Genomic DNA, 14,636 nt, shown 5'->3' with positions numbered 1-14,636 from the left:
GTCAGGGTGTCGGTAACTGTCTCGGGGGTAACTATCTCGGGGTTAACTATCTCGGGGTTAACTATCCTGGGGTACAGTGCATGGCAGGGGTGGGAAACATTCACGGCCTGTGTGGTAGAGTTCAGGGGGGTAACGTCCGCACACAACTGAAGGGATCCCGCTAAGATCCAGGTGAAAAACGTGAAGGTTGTCTTCACCTTTCCTTTTTTTCTGTCTTCTTTTTCTTCCTCTGGGGTTCCTGAGGTTTAGGAGTTCTCTGGACACAAGCATAATATCTGTTATTATCTTGCTTAAGATCTCGTATGTCTGTCTGTCTGCCCTTTGTTGCCAATTACCCATTATAATTGGTCACCATCTGTGACTCCCTCATTTTAATTTTTTAAAACCGAATCTTTGGACAAGACATCCGCGAAAAATACTGACACAGTGCGAGCCGTCTTTCAGCCTGTGCGATCTACCATCTTAGTGTTTGAGGATGTAAATAGCATGCGGAAGCAACCTCAGGGTCGCCAGAAATAAACAAAAGAATTTCGAACTGAAAGTGCCAAAATGGGGTGCGTATGGGCACAGATAAGAAATGGGTGGAATCCCCGGGTAGGACGGTGACCAGTGCCGTTTGTGCTCTACCCGCGCGTAGCTGACCAGAGGGGGGTCCTCAGGCAGGGCGGGGACCAGTGCCGTTTCTCCACTGCCTGAGCGACCGGCAAGAATGGGGAAGAATGTGATCGTCGTGGGGGCTGCCTCTCGTGATCGAGTCAGGAGAGTAGCTATGAGTGGTATCTGCCGACAAACTAGTTCCTCTGAACAGTTGTGGACAAACTTGTTCCATTAACAGCCATTGGGCGTCAAAAGGGTGGTGGCGTGGGGCCATGAAAACTTTCAAATTCACAAACAACATTTAACATGTACATTAAAAGAACAAACATACAACAAACATGGTGCAGGTTCCATCAGAAAGGACACCGTATCTCTCCATCGCTTCCTTTTTACCATCATGTGGACACCTCATTGCTCAGTAGTAACCAGGGTCGCAAAGAGATTTGTTAGCTGGGAGTCAGACTCTATGTCATCATCTTTTCCCGGCTGCCATACTCTTGACTGGAGTAGTTTGGCTAAAGCTGCTTGGGGCGAATTTGAGTCCATCTCATCATTCCGGATGAGCCCGAACGAATTGTCTTGGTGCCAGAATCGTGTGTCGAGGTTGGAGCTACTAGGTTGTAATCCGTAATCATCGGGCGGTGGGTCTGGGTCAGGGGCTTTGATGTATGTGATTTCGAAGTGGTCACTGGAATCATGCTTGGATTCGCTGGGAGTGGGGCCTGGTGCAGGGGTATAATCATAATGGGGTGTGCTGTGGCTGTCGTCATTGCTGTCGCTATCATTGTCGCTGTTGCTGCTGGTTGAAGGAAGGGAGAGGCGGAGTCGTGCCTCTGAGGGTAGAGTTGAAGATGTGTCTGAGGATGGGCTGGACTGGCTGGGAGAGGGTAGGAATGCGTCATCTGTGGGCGGGGCGTGTTCATCTGCTGCTGCCAGCGAGATTTGGTGTGCATGGTTGTTCTGAGAGCCATACGCCTGAAGCTGGTTTATGTGAAACCACGCAGACTTGCCATTGGGATATGTGATCTTGTATACCGAGGGGCTTACTTTGTCCGGAATGGATTACGGTCCAGAAAATTTGGGGGAAAGGAATGAACTGGGGTTGTATAGGGAAAGCATCACTTGCTGCCCTACTACAAACTCGGTGGAACGTACCTTTTTGTCGAAACAAGTTTCACTTTGTTTCCTCCTGGTCCCAAGTCTTACAGCTGCTGCGAGCTGGGCTGCCTTTATATTCTCAATTAACTGCTGTACAGCATTTTCATGCATGAGGGCGGTGACTGCGGGGCTGGCCAATTCCAGTCTTAATAAATACTCTGTCCCTTTCATGGGGCATCCGGTCATGAGGGTGTGGGGGTGTATCCTGTGGACGTGGACCGTGGACCGTGTTTCGTAAGAACATTAAAGCAAATGGGAGAACTGAATCCCAGGTGCTGTTGTTCTGTTGTACCATTTTCCTGAGAGTGGCTTTTAGAGTCCTCTTCTTCCTCTCTACAATGCCGCTTGACTGAGGGTGGTATGCTCTGTGAAACTTCTGCCTAATTCCGAAAATTGTGAGGACGTTCTTCATTACTCATCCTGTAAAATGGGAGTCTTGATCGGACTCTATACTGCGTGGGAGGCCCTATCTTGTAAAGATGTGCCGTGTTAGTATTTTAGCTGTTGTTTTGGCCGTATTCGTTCTCGATGGAAAAGCTTCCACTCATTTTGTAAAGGTGTCGATGACCACCAACACATACTTCTAACCATTTCTGCAGGGGGGTAGGGGTCCAATGCAATTTATCTGAATATTCGTCCAGGGGCCATTAACGGGGTGGGTGTGACTAAGCTGAGCCTTTCTTGCATATCTGTCCGGATTGTTCTGGGCACAGATCAAGCAATTTTCAATGTAATGGGTTACCACGGCTGTTAAATCAGGCCACCAGCAGAGAGGTCTGAGGTGGGTTAGGATGGGTTTAATGCCTTGGTGTCCATGATTGTCATGGAACTGACAAATAATCTGGTTCCTGTCCTGGCTGGGAACTACCTAAATGCCTTCTTTCAAAATGACACCGTCATGTGTGGTGATTGAGTTCTTAAACTTGTCATACGGGGCTGGGAAGGTTCCTTTTAAAACTTCCCTGAGTTTTTCATCTTCCTTCTGGGCCTTCGCTAGATCCTGAATGTTGGTCTGTGAGACCTGAACCGCGTGTGTCATAATATACACCAGTATATCATGGTGCAGACACACACTGATGGACACACAGTGGGACCAATCAACATACACCTGGGACCTTTGCTCTTTGTAGTATATATAAATGATTTGGAGGAAAATGTAACTGGTCTGATTAGTAAGTTTGCAGACGACACAAAGGTTGGTGGAATTGCGGATAGCGATGAGGACTGTCTGAGGATACAGCAGGATTTAGATTGTCTGGAGACTTGGGCGGAGAGATGGCAGATGGAGTTTAACCTGGACAAATGTGAGGTAATGCATTTTGGAAGGGCTAATGCAGGTAGGGAATATACAGTGAATGGTAGAACCCTCAAGAGTATTGAAAGTCAAAGAGATCTAGGAGTACAGGTCCACAGATCACTGAAAGGGGCTACACAGGTGGAGAAGGTAGTCAAGAAGGCATACGGCATGCTTGCCTTCATTGGCCGGGGCATTGAGTATAAGAATTGGCAAGTCATGTTGCAGCTGTATAGAACCTTAGTTAGGCCACACTTGGAGTATAGTGTTCAATTCTGGTCGCCACACTACCAGAAGGATGTGGAGGCTTTAGAGAGGGTGCAGAAGAGATTTACCAGAATGTTGCCTGGTATGGAGGGCATAAGCTATGAGGAGCGATTGAATAAACTCGGTTTGTTCTCACTGGAACGAAGGAGGTTGAGGGGCGACCTGATAGAGGTATACAAAATTATGAGGGGCATAGACAGAGTGGATAGTCAGAGGCTTTTCCCCAGGGTAGAGGGGTCAATTACTAGGAGGCATAGGTTTAAGGTGAGAGGGGCAAAGTTTAGAGTAGATGTACGAGGCAAGTTTTTTACGCAGAGGGTAGTGGGTGCCTGGAACTCACTACCGGAGGAGGTAGTGGAGGCAGGGACGATAGGGACATTTAAGGGGCATCTTGACAAATATATGAATAGGATGGGAATAGAAGGATACGGACCCAGGAAGTGTAGAAGATTGTAGTTTAGTCGGGCAGTATGGTCGGCACGGGCTTGGAGGGCCGAAGGGCCTGTTCCTGTGCTGTACATTTCTTTGTTCTTTGTTCTTTGTTATACACAACACCGCAGCCAATCACCAGTGAGAGCACATGCACTATAAAGACAGGGGACATCAGAGTTCCCACTCATTCGAGTAGCAGCTAGCTAGGAGCACAGAGCTCACAGCCTGCAACTCAGACATTCACCATGTGCTGAGTGCATCAACTGGTTAGGACAAGGCAAAGGTCTTTAGTTAAAGCTGGTATCGTATTTACCCACAGTTCAAGTATGTTTAAATAGTTAACCTTTTAATAAACTAGTGTTGCACTACTTCAAGTGTTGGTGACCTTTATGTGATCCAGAACACCCAACACATCAGCGTGTACTGCGGTGCTCTCGGGAGAGTTCCAAAAGTAACCATGTCCGGAACCTGCCTTCGCTAGGGTGTCTGCTTTAACGTTATCGGGGGGGGGGAAGAACGGTTATGACTGTGAACGTTAATCATACCGTATTTCCTATCTTTAGCCATCTCCAGGATATGTCGGAGTAATGGGGCTGAGGGTAGGGGCTTTCCATCTGCGGAAACAAATCCTCTCGTTTCCCACAGGGGTAGGAATTCCGTTAAACTTTTACAGACATATAAGCTGTCCGAATATATGTCTGCTGGGGTCGGAAACGAGTCAGGCTGATCAACAATGTACGCTATGGCTGCCAGTTTTGCTGCCTGCGAGCCTAGATGTCCTGGCAATTTTAATGAAATCTCTTCAAGGGCGAGTCCCTGCACGTCCTCGACATAAATGCCGCAACCGGTGATTCCCTTTCCATTCAAAAGTGTGGAGGAGCCATCCACATAAATTTTCAGGGTTGCACACGTGTCTGTGGGCTGGGGTCTCTGGGGTGTATTACCTGCTTTCCTGGGAGCTGACTTAGGTATAAATGAACCTGTGTTGTGTTTTGTGGTGATGATCTCACACTCATGTGGGGTGCCTGCAAATTGTCGGCTAGGAAAGTGTGGGTCTTGGTTCTTTCAACTGTAATGTCCCATCCCTGTAAAAGAAGGGTCCAACAGGCTGCGCGGATTTGACTGACTGTGCCATCTTTAAGTCGACCGTCTAATAATAGCTGTGCTGGGGTGTGTTCAGTGAGGATAGTGATGGGGTTGAGGCCTGTAATGTAGGCGAAGTACTGTACTGCCCAAAAAACTACGAGCAGGTGCCTTTCGCAGGCAGAAAATCCTTGCTCGACAGGATCTAACATGCGTGAGACGTATGCCACGGGGCGTAATTGGTCATGGCATTCCTGGAGGAGCACAGCCGAAAGGGATCGGTCGGTGCTTGCTACTTCAATTGCGTACGGGGAAAGTGGATTTGGGACCTGTAATGTGAGGGCTGTGCTGAGGGCTCTTTTTAAAGCATCCACGGCATCCGTGTGCTGTGGAAGCCATTCCCAAGATGCCTGCTTCTTGAGAAGTTCGGAAATGGGCGCTGCTTTTGTGGTGAAACCGTCGATCTGGTTTCGGCAGTAGTCAACCAGTCCTAGAAATGACTGGAGGGCTGAGACATTATGGGGAAGGGTCAATTTGACGATTGAGTCAATTCTCTTTTGCTCGATCTCACGTTTACAATGTGTGATTACTGTATCCAAGTAAATCACGTTTTCCTGCAAAATCTGGGCCTTCTTGGGGTTAACTTTACATCCAATCTGTTTTAGGAGTCCTAGGAGTTCGGCGAGAAGCGAAATGTGCTCTCCCTTTGTGTCTGTCTGCAGTAGCAAGCCATCAACGTACTGGACCAGACAATCGGGTCGGGAAAACTTTGCTAGTCTATTTACCAGCTGTCGGTGAAAAATGGAGGGGGCGTTGTGGAAGACTTGTGGAAGGCACGTCCACGTATATTGTTGTCCCTGGAATGTAAAGGCGAATTTATATTGGCACGCTTTATCCAATGGAATGGACCAAAAGCCGTTGCTAATGTCCAAAACCGAAATTTGTTTTGACTGGAGTCCCTGTTTGAGCATGGTCTCGGGACTCGTGGCTATGGTGGGGGATGCTACTAGGGTTACATTGTTCGTTCCCGGTAATGAATGGTCAGTTGCCATGATCCATCAGGTTTCCTGACGGGCCAAATTGGAGGGTTCAAGAGGCGTTCCATTGCCTTCATTGCCATTTTTCCTATCTGAATGGTCTCTTTTAAAATTTGGAATGATGGGTACTAAGGCGGTGCTGTAAACACGGGTACGGCGTTCGCTATTTTCTGGAATACAAACTCCCGACAGTTTTTCGCAACAAAATCTATCAGTTTTACCTTATAGCTCTGTTAGTTACGCATGCATTAACACACTTTCGAATTTTGAGGATTGATCAGAACTGCTTGAACACGTGTGAATGTTTCTGTTCCCAATTGGATTCTCAATTCAAATTTTGGGTTCTCCCGGAGTGGTTAGGCCACTTCTAAGTCAGGTCCCGTCAGAGTTCGCCAGTAAATGTTGCTAACTTTCGGTTGGCTCTTAAATGTTGCTCGTTGTGTCTTTACTTAATTTGCTCTGTTTCTATAACCTTTGCTCAAGAGTCGCCAGGTATCTTTATGATACCACCACGAGGTTCAAGTTCAAGTGCTGATCAATAACTCAATACATCAGTTAGTAAGCTTCAAATCCAAACACATTTATTATGCACAGTCAATCACTACTCATGCATAAAACTCTACTTACTAGACTATCTCTAACACTAAAAGGCCTATACTTAGCTTTGGAACTGGCCCACCAGGTCAGGGGAACAAATGGCCTTTCATTCGATTCTGAGTCTGCAGGCTTCAAAGCTGGTATACACTGGTAGCTCGGAGCGCCTATCTCGTAGCGTGCGTTGACTGGAGACTTACTTGGTTGGTGCAGCTACTAGGCAGGTCACTGTCAAGGGTTGTTTCGAGCTGCTGAGAGACCCTGCCAAGAAGGACGAATTGAACTTGGGGACTCTATTTTATAGTCCCCAGGGGCTTCACGCCATTCATGGTGGATCTCGAACCTGGTTCCAGGTGACCAGTGCCGTTTGTGCTCTACCCGCGCGTAGCTGACCACAGGTGGGTCCTCAGGCAGGGCGGGGACCAATGCTGTTTCTCCACTGCCTGAGCAACCGGCAAGAACGGGTAAGAATGTGGTCGTCATGGTGGGCTGCCTCTCGGATTAGGAGAGCAACCATGAGTCGGGTTCTGTCGACAGACTAGTTCCTCTGAACTATTGTCTAGGACAAACTAGTTCCATTAACAGCCGGGGGGTGTTAAAGGAGTGGTGACGTGGGGCTGTGAAAGCTTTCGAGTTTAGACACAACACTTGACGATAACCTTAACGAACAAACATTCAACAAACATGGTGCAGGTTCCATCAGAAAGGACACCGTTTCTCCCAAGCGCTTCCTTTTAAAACATCATCTGGACACCTCAGTTATCAGTTGCGAACAGGGTTGCAAAGGGGTTCTCATTTTGGGAGTCAGACTCAATGTTATCATCTTCTCCCGGATGCCATATTCTTGAATGGATGAGGGTTGCTAAAGCTGCATGGTGTGACTTAGGGTCCACCTCGTTGTTTCGGACGAGCCTGTACGAATTGTCACGGTGCCAAATAGTTGTGTCTAATTCTGTGGGGATGGAATCGGGGTCGTCATCGTAGGGTGGTGGTCTTTGGTGAGGTTGGTTAAGGAATGTGATCAGGAAGGGATCACTCGAATCGTGTTCAGATTTGCTGGGTGTGGGGCCTGTTGCATGGGGATAGTAGGGAGGCGTGCTATGGCTATCGTCTGTGTCACAGTCGCTGTCGCTGCTGCTGCTGTCTGTGGGCGTACCGGGGCGGTGACTATGTTCGAGGATGGAGTCGTGGGTGAGTCCGTGGATGGGGTGGACGTGTTGGGGGAGGGTAGGGATATGTTGGCTGTGGGCGGGGCATGGTCTGCTGTGTCGAGCATGACATGGTGTGCGTGGTTAGACTGCGAGCCATATGCCTTGAGCTGGTTAATATGAAACCACGCGGTCTTCCCGTTGGGGTACTTAAGCTTATAAACGGAGGGGCTTACTTTGTCCACAATGGAGTAAGGACCCGAATACTTGACAGGAATGTGCTGGGGTTGTTAATGAAGAGCATGACCTGCTGTCCTACATCAAACTCAGTCGCATGCACTGTCTTGTCGAAACAGGCCTTGCTCTGTTTCTTCCTGGTGCCTAATTTTACTGCGGCTGCTAGCTGAGCCGTTTTTACATTCTCTACTAATTGTTTCACTGCGTTCTCGTGTGTGAGAGCCGTCACTTCGGGGCTGGTCAAGACAAGTCCTACTAAAAATTCTGTGCCTTTCATGGGGCGTCCGGTCATGAGAGTGTGTGGGGTGTATCCTGTGGATGTCGAAACACTTTCCTAAAACATTAGTGCAAAAGGGAGGACTGAATCCCAAATGGTGCTGGTTTGTTGGACCATTTTCCTGAGGATTGCTTTTTGGGTCCGATTCATTCGCTCCACGATACCACTTGACTGGGGGTGGTATGCGATGTGGAATTTTTGGGTAATGCCAAATATTGTGAGGACGTTCTTCATGACACGTCCCGTAAAATGGGAACCTTGGTCAGATTCAATGCTGCGAGGGAGTCCCCATCTCGTAAAGATGTGGTGGGTTAAAATCTTAGCTGGAGTCTTTGCCGTGTTTGTTCTGGATGGGAATGCTTCTACCCATTTCGTAAACATGTCTATAACAACTAACACATACTTGTGACCATTCCTGCAAGGGGGCAATGGTCATATAACAGCAATCTGGAGGTTAGTCCAGGGTGTGGCTAAGCTGAGCTTTCCTCGCATATCTGTCCGGATTGTTTTGGGCACAGATAAGGCAATTTTCTACAGAGTGCGTGACGTCTTCATTTAAATTCGGCCACCAACAGAGCTGCCTGAGGTGGGGTCAATTCCCTGATGCCCATGACTATCATGGACTATCATGGTTTCCGTCCGCGGAAACAAATCCTCTTGCTTTCCACAGGGGTAGGAATTCTGTGAGGCTGTTACAGACATAGATGCTGTCCGAGTATATGTCTGCTGGGCTGGGGAAGGAATCTGGGTGATCGACAATGTATGCAATGGCTGCTAGTTCTGCCGCTTGTGCACCTAAGTGTCCTGGCAGTTTTAACGAGATTTCTTCTAGGACGCGTCCCTGCGCGTCCTCAACATTGATGCTGCATCCTGTTATGCGCTTCCCGTTTAATATAGTGGAAGAACCATCCACATATTTCAAGGCTGCGCACGTGTCTGTGTGCTGTAGGCTCTGGGGTGAACTACCTACCTTTTTGGGGGGTGTTTTCGCGATAAAGGGGCCTGTGTTGTGGTGCGGTGAGATGATTTCACATTCGTGGGGGGTGCCTGGGTACTGAAGGTTGTCGGCTAGGAAAGTGTGGGTCTTGGTCCTTTTAACGGTGATGTCCCGTCCCTGCAAAAGAAGGGTCCATCTGGCTGCTCTGATCTGGCTTACTGTACCGTCCTTAAGTCGTCCGTCTAGTAAAAGTTGGGTGGGGGTGTGTTCCGTGAGGATTGTGATGGGGTTTAGTCCGGTGATATATGAAAAGTATTGAACTGCCCAGAAAACTGCGAGCAGGTGCCTTTCACAGGCCGAAAATCCCTGCTCCACAGGATCAAAAACTCTGGAGGCGTAAGCCATGGGTCTTAACTGTTCGTGCCGTTCCTGGAGGAGCACGGTCGAAAGGGTGCAATCTGTGCTAGCTACCTCTATAGCATAGGGGGAAAGCAGGCCTGGAACCTGTAGTGCGGGGGCTGCAATGAGTGCGCGCTTTAAAGTGTCTACGGCTCTGAATATGGCGGTCAATATGGTCGCCTTCCTTAATTCTAATCACGTTTTGCTCTAGAGTTGCCAGGTATCTTTCGATTCCGCCACAAGGTTCAAACCGAATACTGATCAAAGACTCGATACACCAGTTAGTTAGTTCAAAGTCAAATGCTTATTTATTTACATACACAGTTAAATATACTCATACACAAATACTACTAAACTCTCACTACTGCTAAAGCCTACACTTAGCTTTGGGTGCCCAATCAGTCAGAGGAACAATGGCCGTTGTTCGGTTCTGAGGCGGCTGGGGTCGAAGTTGTGAAGGGGAACAGCTACGGTCGTCTGTCTGGTAGTGTGCGTTGACCTTGGACTTACTTGTTCTGGTGCAGCTGTTGGGCAGGTCTCTCCTTGGTGAGAGCCGGAGCCAAGAGAGCGATTCTTATACCCAAAAGGGGCTTTGCGCGCTTTTGGGCGGGCCTTGAACTTGGCCCCCAACTAATTGGGCCGTTTCTCGATCATTCCTATCGATTTCCTCCAATAAAGGGGTGGGTGCCCTGATGGCTGGGCGTGTCCTAGGTGGCCATTGGCCTGCTTTGTTCTGGTCTCCTCTAGCGCCAGGGTGTCTGCCTTGTTACTCAAATGTTATTCTTTTGTTCCCGGAGATGGGCTATTAGTATGCTAATGGATTTGCAGTTTTGGTCTTGTCTGGGAGCTGCGGCTCCAATCAACAGACAAACCCTGAACCTGCTTGTTTTCTCAGTATTGTCCATTTTCCCTGCAATCTTTGCAAAGTGTCCATTTTGTAATCGGAAAATGGCCATCCCAGATGGCTACAATGCTGACCACACTCACACTGTGGAGCCTCCGAAGTGCCAAAAATGTAATAGTCCTAAACTTTCAACTCAATAGACTTTTTGGTTCTGATTGAGCAGTATTTGTCCAGCCCCATTCTAGGCTCAAAATGCCATCTAAAGAAATCCCCCAGGGCAGGACTAAGGGACTCTTGCATTCTCAGGGCATCTGTCATTCGAATGGGACACTGAAGTGGATTTTGAACTAACGATCTGACATAAAACTGACTTCTCAAATTGGCCACTCATTTAAAATACTTTGCTGGTAAGTCAATGGAAATGAAAATGGCAACATAATTCAGCCAATTTCTGTAATGGGCAGATGATCCACAATGCCAGGTCTCTGTCCAGGTGACAAGCTGAAAATCAATGTTACTTCCTTAAGAACTTCTGCTATGTTGAGGTGGATGTGGATGGTTCTCTGCCGTTCTCTCCTCAAGCAGCACCACCAAAATTCGATTCATCTCATTTATGCCTCCAAATGTCTACACTTCAAATGTCATATAATGATTGTGCGGCATGTTGGAATATTCTGAGAATGCAGTAGGTTCTATATATACCTTCTTTCTTACTGATTTGAAGCTATCAGTCAGCTGTGGTTTACCTTGTTTGTGCTATATTGACACGACCACCATTCTGTATCCTCTGTATTAACCTGTTGTTATGGCATCTACCAGCTGAACATTGTGTGCTGTGACTGCAAACATTGCAATTGGTCTTTCTGACCCAACTCTGTGGCATTGCTGTTGCCGCTACTGCTTCTGAAATGCATCTATTTATTTCCCTGAACATCTTGCTTTTCTCTCTTCCGGGTTTGGACCATTCCAATGACTGCACATCTGAAAATGGATTTAAAGCATTTTACAGTAAATTAAGTACTTTGGAAACACAAGGGATGCTACAATGTAGAAAACAGAGCAGCCAATATTCACACAGCAAACTCATATTCAGAGCAATGTGAGAAATAGCCAAATGGTCTGCATTTTTGGTTGATGGATAAATGTTGGACGGGACATTGAAGATAACTCCACTGCTCCACCTCAAATCGCGTCTTAGGATCTTTCACATCCATCTAAGAAGATAGTCAAGGTCCTAATTGAAAAGGTGCCATCTCTAATCCTGCAGCCCTGCTTCAGTTTAGCACTGAATTGTCAGCTGAGATTATACTGTCCAGTGAACTGGAGAAGGGTTTGAACACGCAATCTTGTGTCTCAGTGAGGAAGCCTTGGTTGTCACCTAAACAGTTCAATTTTAGACCAATATAACATGACAAGTATTTTTGAACTTTATTAATGCAAATTTTCAACCATCAACATATTTTCCACTATAAAACTGTACAGATATGATTAGAAGTCATTAGCCATGGTTATGTAGCTTGCAAAGCACTTTGTCCTACAATGGCTGATCAATACTAAGCCATGGAAACTGGAAGGTTTGAGTACTAATCGACGCTGTGTTAGCTGATCCAACTCCAGTCAGTGAAAGAGGCATACCTGGGCTCAGGAAAAGAAAATCATCCAGAATGCCCCCTCCTGAATGTTGTCCTGTGATTTCTGCTCAAAAATACTTCAGATAGGGCTTTTTTCCCTCAGCATGTACTCCCAGTGAAAGAGGATACCACAGCACATAACTGGAAAATTGTTCCTCGTTAAATTCTCAGCTAACTGCTAATTAACCACAAATCAACCCGAGGGCCAACTGCTCTGCACCACACATTCCCAATCCTAACGGGTCCGACCAACAAAAATGATCATTTCAACATAGCGCATCCCATGATGCTCTACAGCAGTTTAACCTATGATATCAAGCTAAAGAAGGACAGCAAGCTGAATGAGGACAATTCACCAAAGTAGTGGTCAGACATGGAGGTTTTAATGAACATCTGAAAGGAAAAGGAATGGTAAAGGTTTAGGGAGAAACCTCCAGAGCTTAGGACCCTCAATACCTGAAGGGACACTTGCCAATGGTAGGGCATGGAAGTTACGGAGAGGCCAGAATTGGAGGAAGCCAGAGTTCACAGAAGATTGTAGAGTTGCAGGGATGGGAGGAATGAAGCCAGAAGGCATTTGAACGCAAGCACGAGAATTTTAAAATCAACATTTTCGGTGTCCGGGGCCAGTACATGTGAGCAAGCACAGCAGAAAAATGTAATTGATGCTACTGTCGCAGAGAAGCAGAGGCTACTTTCCGCTTTGGGAGAGAGAGAGCTGACCGGAGGTGGTTTAACCTGAGGATCCCCACAACTCTGGTACGGGACAAGGTTGAGAATAATAATAATCTTTATCAGTGTCACAAGTAAACTTATACTGCAATGAAATTACTGTGAAAATACCCCCGTCACAACACTCCGGCGCCTGTTGGGGTACACTGAGGAAGAATTCAGAATGTCCAAATTACTAACAAGCACACCCTTCGGGACCTGTGGGTGGAAACCGGAGCACTTGGAGGAAACCCACGCAGACACAGGGAGAACGTGCAGACTCCGCACAGACAATGACCCAAGCCGGGAATCGAAACTGGGACCCTGGCGCTGTGAAGCAACAGTGCTAACCACTGTGCTACCGTACCTTCATGAATAACCTCAGCCAGTATGGGAATTGAACCCGTGCTGTTGCCGTCACTCAGCATCACAAACCAGCCACCCAAGCTAACTGACCGCCAAGCAAGCGCAGTATCTGCCAATCATTGACCTGGACCCGCAGATATTCCAGCAGTTACAGCTCCTTAACCTCAGAATCACTTGTATATTCCAATCAGAGCAGTTGCCTTAAAACCAGAAGCCAGGTTAGAAACTGAATGTCAAAACTATACCTCAGATATAAGACTAGCTACAAGCAACATATGAAAGTAATTGATGTAAAGCTTCTTGCTCCCCTGGTGACACAGTTCTTAAGTCAAAGAGCTAAAATCAGAGAACGTTGGAAATACTCAGCAGGTCTGGCCGCATCTGTGGAGGGAGAGAAACAGAGATAGCGTTTCAGATTGTGACCTTACATCATCAACTTGGAATATGCATCTCTGTTTCTCTCTCCACAGATCCTGCCAGCCCTACTGAGTATTACCAGCATTCTCTGTTTTTATTCAGATTACTGGTAGCTGTAGAAGTTTGCTTTCGCGTGAATTGTATTAGAGCTATCTCACTTTAGAATCTCCCAGCGCCAAACCCTGTGCCATTGCTGACTTGGCTGACCTAATTTGGATACACTAATTGACCAATGGGCAGCACAGTGGTTAGCACAGTTGCTTCACGGCCCCAGGTTCGATTCCCGGCTTGGGTCACTGTCTGTGCAGAGTCTGCTGGTTCTCCCCGTGTCTGCGTGGGTTTCCTCCAGATGCTCCGGTTTCCTCCCACAGTCCAAAGATGTGCAGGTTAGGTGGATTGGCCAAGCTAAATTGTCCTTCGTGTCCAAAAAAGGTTTGGGTGGAGTTACTGACTTTCGGGGATAGGGTGGAGAGGTGGGCTTAAGTGGGGTGCTCTTCCCAAGGGCCGGTGCATACTCGATGGGCCGACTGGCCTCCTTCTGCACTGTAAATTGTCTGAAAATATCTATGAAAAATATGACCTTGGTGCCATTGGGCCAAATGAACCTGGACTTGTATGTCTGTCAATTCCCTTATTGGGAAGTCCATATATGGATGTTAAATGGAGATGGAATTAAGATTGGCTGTGACACCTCCTCTGGACAAATAGTGATGCCTGCTGTTTGGGTTCCCATGGGATGCACAGATTTCTGGGGATGGAAAAAATGGGCAGTCAAAAGCTTAGTGGAACCTAGGAGAGAGCCAATGCCTTGGGGAGAGAGGCTGAGTGGCAAGGGTTTGCTCTCTTCACCAAGTATCCCTGGGTTGCTGCATCCTCCTTCACATGCACTAAAAAGGAGATAGCCTGATGTCAGATGGAGACTTAAAACACAACTAAAAAGAACTTATCGCAACTGAAAGATTGGGGAAAGTTAGACTCTTTTAAAAAAAATGAAGAATTAAATTACCTTCAAGGTGTGTGGGAATGGCTGGATTTCGAAAATACAGGCTGAAGTGGAGCCAGTGTGGCAGGGGTAAGCATGTGTACAGATGTGTAAAATGTTGATAGCTTTCTGTTTAATGTTGTTCCCTCCTAGAGCTGCAGCTGGCCAGCTGTGTGCTTACAGCTGGGAAGAGGTCCCAGATTACACTCATTTTTTTCCCCTCAA

General features: G+C 47.2%; 1 protein-coding gene across 2 annotated transcripts in view; it reads left to right on the top strand.

Moving 5' to 3' along the window:
• ets1 (v-ets avian erythroblastosis virus E26 oncogene homolog 1) overlaps positions 1-14,636 on the top strand; it is a 158,760-nt gene that overhangs the window by 60,234 nt on the left and 83,890 nt on the right. The gene's annotated exons all lie outside the window — the stretch shown is intronic.

This window comes from Scyliorhinus torazame, chromosome 21, assembly GCF_047496885.1.
Source record: "Scyliorhinus torazame isolate Kashiwa2021f chromosome 21, sScyTor2.1, whole genome shotgun sequence".
Lineage (NCBI taxonomy): Eukaryota > Metazoa > Chordata > Chondrichthyes > Carcharhiniformes > Scyliorhinidae > Scyliorhinus > Scyliorhinus torazame.
This window is presented reverse-complemented; position numbering and strand designations above follow the sequence as displayed.